Source organism: Tupaia chinensis, unplaced genomic scaffold (genome assembly GCF_000334495.1).
Source record: "Tupaia chinensis unplaced genomic scaffold, TupChi_1.0 Scaffold148734_1, whole genome shotgun sequence".
Classification (NCBI taxonomy): domain Eukaryota; kingdom Metazoa; phylum Chordata; class Mammalia; order Scandentia; family Tupaiidae; genus Tupaia; species Tupaia belangeri.
In genome coordinates, this window is record NW_006208581.1 from 428966 (window position 1) to 433912 (window position 4947).

The 4947-nt window shown below is 36.3% G+C and overlaps 1 pseudogene; it reads right to left on the reverse strand.

The window, feature by feature from the left end:
* LOC102500735 (adenylyl cyclase-associated protein 1-like) overlaps positions 1 to 4877 on the reverse strand; it is a 20009-nt pseudogene extending 15132 nt beyond the window's left edge.
* Positions 4878 to 4947: the final 70 nt, after the last annotated feature.

Here is a 4947-nt window from a genome sequence, read left to right on the forward strand (position 1 = left end):
CTCCAAAAAAAAAAAAAAAAAGTCTACAGCCAGTGCCCCTCTCCTTCCAGACTCCAAAAGCTAGAAAAGGTAGGGAAAAAAATCTTTCTTTCTTCTTATTTTTCTTTTTTTCCCCCTAATTAAGAAAATAAAGCAATTTCCTCCCCCCAGCTTTTATCTTGCTAATTTTTCTCTCTTTCCCCAGCATAGGGCAGGGAAATTGTAGGCATATCCATCTGAGTCATGTCCTGTCCTTTTCTGGGTCCAACATCACTGCTGAGAAGTGTCCATTCAGTGGCCCTCTCATTCTAGATTCCAAAAGCTAGAAAAGGTAGGGAAAAATCTCTATCTTTCCTCATAATTTATCTCTTTTCTAATTAATTTTTTTAAGTTTTAAATTTTATTTATTTGGTTTTTTTCCCTATTTTTTTCTCTTCATTTTTTCCCTTAATTTTCTCTTCCTATTTCTATTTTCTAGTCTCTTTTTATTTTACCTTACTTTCTCATTTTGCTGCTCAGCCTTCACCCACTGCCCAGACAGGTCTAGGTGCATAGTAACCAAACATCTGAATATTGGGAGGCTCAGAGAAATCTTCAGCTCCCACTTAACCTGCTGCAAGAAGAGAAAAACTTTCTTTGTAAATCTGAACTAAAAATTCCTCCTGTGGTTACTACATTGCAAAACACAGTAGAAGGGAGAAATTAGCACAGAAATATTTCACAGTAAAGGGAAACACATGAGCTCACAGTTATAGAAACCTTCTCTCACAAATTAGCCAAAAGTGAATACATTACCAAATTTCTAAAAATTGGAGAAGAGCCTCAAGGATGAGAGAACCAAGTAATATGTCTCCAACAAGGAAACACAGTAACTTGTCTCCAAGTATGGAAAAATTAGAGGCTCTTGATGAAATATCAGAAAAAGTATTCAGAATATTTATGGTGACAGAACTTTATGAGATGCAAGAGAAAGGAGACATTAAACTCCAGGAGACAAAGAAGTCCTTCCATGATATGAAAGAAAAATTAGACACCATGAAGAAACAATAAAATGGAACTATTAGAAATGAAGGTTGTAATACAGGAAATTAAAACCTCCCATGAAAGTACTAAAAACAGATTAGATCATGCAGAAAATCAAATCTCAGATGTCAAAGACCAAACTTTTGTCCTAGAAAGAAATCACCAAAAAGACTGAAAATAGCACAAAAAATTGAGGACAATAAATGAGAAATACTAGATAACGTAAGTCTCACAAACATCCTAATGATTGATATCCCATAAAGTGAAGAAACTAATATGGGCATTGATCCTCTATTCCATGAAATCAAGGAAGAAAATATTCCAAGTCTAGAGAAGTACTCAATCATTCAGAACCAAGGAATAAAAAAGACCCCAAATAGAATCAATGCAAGAAGATCCTCTCCACAGCACATCATAGCCAGATTGGCCAAAACCACAAAGACATGATACTAAAATTGGCAAGAGAGAAATGTCAAGTTGCTTACAAAGGTTATCCCATCAGGTTAACATTGGACCTCTCATTGGCAACACTGCAAACAAGAAAATGGAGAAATATAGTCAAAGTGTTAAATGAAAAACAATTTCAATGAATTTTACTTTACCCGGCAAAATTATCTTTCATATGAAAGAAAAGTTAAAAGCAATCTCAGATGAATAAAACAAGTTCTAAAGTTATTTTATATTATAAATTATTTCATATGTCTTCTCTAATCCTTTCTGCCAGGCAGAACTATTTATGGGGCCAGGCCATCTTTCTAAAAGCTTCTGTTGGCTTAATTTAAATCCACCTTAGTTCCATTGTTTTCTAATTGATCTACAGATATGACATTCCAGTCGAAGCCCTGGCCAATAATGAGTATTTCCAATTTCTGATTCAATATGACAAGCATTGTTGAACTTCTGCAAATAACCCTTCTGCCACAAAATAAGAATACTCCTAAATATTTCCAATTCAAGAGGGGTCAAGAAGGAAGAAAAGTTTGTTTCCATTTAAAGAAATAAACGAGAAAAATATTTTAACAAATTGCTGAACCTATCAACAATTTAAAAGAAAGTAAAATGTTTAAATTGGGAAAACAAAGCATATTAAAAAAAAGAAAATGAGTAATGTTTTCCTCAAAAGTCATAAAATTCTCTTTTGTGATTTTAGTCTTCTGTTCAAACACTCTTCTGTTGAATAAGCAGTGTTACTGCAGTCCAATCTTTCCTGGAAGTTAATGTTCAATGTTATTATTGATATTTCTTGTCCCTAGCATTAAATTGGTCATTTTCTTGGTTGCCTTTTGTTCTCTTACTTCTGTATGTGTCTTTAGTTTTCCTGGTAGAACACACCTTTCAGAATTTCTTGAAGAGTGGGTCTGCTATTGGCAAATTCTCTCAGGTCTTGTTTATCTGAGAATGCTTTTATCTTTTCTTTCCATATGAAAGATAATCTTGACGGATATAGTATTCTTGGTTGAAACTGTTTTTCACTTAATACTTTGAATATATTTTCCCATTCTTTCCTTGCTTACATTGTTTCTGATGAGAGGTCTGAGATTAGCCTGATTGGATAATCTTTATAAGTAACTTGACATTTCTCTCTTGACAATTTTAGTATCTTGTCTTTGTCTGTAGATTGGCCAGTCTGGCTATGATGTGCCTTGGAGAAGATTTTCTTGGCTTGATTCTATTAGGGGTCCTTTGTATTTCTTGAGACTGGATATTTAAAAGCCTCTCTAGATTTGGAAATTTTTCTTCCAAGATTTCATGGAATAGATTATCAATGCCCTGATTAGTTTCCTCACCTTCCAGGATACCGATTATCCGGATGTTTGGGCATTTAATGATGTCTAGTATTTCTCGTATAGTATTCTATTTTTGGGGGGTTATTCTCTCAGTTTTTTGGTTGTTTTTTCCTAGATCAGAGGTTTTGCCTTCAACATACGAGATTAAATTTTCTGCATGGACTAATCTGCTTTTAATACTTTTGAGGGAGGTTTTGATTTCCTGAATGGCAGCCTTCATCTCTAATAGCTCCATTTGATTCTTTTTTATGGTGTGTATTTCCTCTTTCAGGTCATGGAAGAACTTCCTCACTTCCTGGAATTCGTCGTCTCTTTTCTCCTGCATCTTCTGGGGTTCATTATCTCTCAGCTCTTGCATGTCATTTAGTTTTGTCACTATGAATATTCTGAATTCTCTACCAGACATTTCCACGAGATCTACTGTACTATCTGTGGATGACGAGGGACTGTTCTTTTCCCTTAGGGGAGAGATATTTTCTTGATTTCTCATGTTTCTTGTGCCTCTGCGGTTGTTTCTGGTCATTCTGTGACAAAATCTATCCTCCACTTGTCTGAATATTTTGGGAGGCTGCTGTGTGGTTTTTTATTTCAGTCAGTCAGTGGGTCCACATCCAGAGTTATAGACAAAAACAAAAACAAACCAGGACTCTCATTTGCCATACTGGTCTGTCTTCACATTTGAGCTTCTGTCCCCAGCCCACCTGTTATTACTGCTTCTCAAAGTCTACAGATAGTTGCTTTTCGAGTTTTGCCCAGAGTTATTTGTTGTTATTTATAGGAGAGAGAGAGTAGGTTTTACATTAGATTTTGTTCATTTTTAACATTCAGTCCTTTTTTGCTCTGATATGAACTTTGAGGAATGGAAAGCCTTCCAGGTAACAGAAACCATAGATCCATAAGAACAAGCATAGCGCCACCTACGTGCCTTTGATTTTAACATTATAAAAGAAATTAAAACAGCAGTTGCTCAGTACAGAGCTACAACTCCATATACTTTAGCCATAGTTGACTCGGTGGCAGAAAATTGGGTTACACCAATAGATTGCAAACATTGGCTCATGCTGCGCACTCTGGAGGGGATTACTTACTTTGGAAATCAGAATATGTGGAAAGTTGTAGGGAGACCACACGCCGTAATGCCCAGGCCAACAATGGCTGAACAGCAGATATGTTATTGGGAGAAGGCAATTATACAAGTAGTGACAATCATATGCAGTATGACCCAGGGCTCTTTTCACAAATTCATATGGCAGGCATAAAGGCCTGGAAAAAACTCCCTGCCAAAGGAGATTTGAGCACCTCCCTTACTAACATTAGACAAGGACCTGATGAACCTTTTTCTGACTTTGTACATTGATTAATTACCACATCAGAAAAAATATTCGATAATGCTGATGCAAGTACAGACTTTGAAAAACAACAGGCATATGAAAATGCTAACACTGCTTGTTAAGCAGCAACCAGGCCATATAGAAAAAAGACAGATTTATCAGGATATATTTCCCTATGTTCTGATATTGGGTCAGCATACCAACAGGGATTGGCTCTGGTCACTCCTCTTAAAGGATATGCTCTTCGCCAATTTCTTAACCGTAATAATGGAGGCAATTGCTTCAATTGTGGCCAGCCTGGACATATGGGAAAGATCCTGATACAATCATCCAGCCGTATACTAAGGATCAAGTTAATTGGCTATTCCAACAAACAGATTTCTGGCCTATTGCATGTGCTTCCTTTGCTGGAACTATTGATAAACATTTTCCTCCAGATAAATTTTTACATTTTTTATCTACCCATGATTTTGTTTTATGTTCACGGTTCTGTTGAAACCTTTAGCGGTTTCATTTTTGCCATGGCACAAACTGGTGAGGCCGGCAAACATGTTATTTCCCATGTACTTGCTGCACTCTCGATTATGGGTAAACCTCAACAAATTAAGACGGATAATGGCCCAGGTTACACAGGAAACAATTTTGCCTCTTTTTGTCAACAACTCCACATCAAACATGTCATGGGGATTCCATACAATCCTCAGGGACAAGACATTGTTGAATGTGTCATCTTCCCTTGGAAAATATTCTCCAAAAGCTAAAAAAGGGAGAGCTTTTACAGACTAAGGACTTGCACAAAAACCTTTTGGCACATGCTCTTTTTGTCC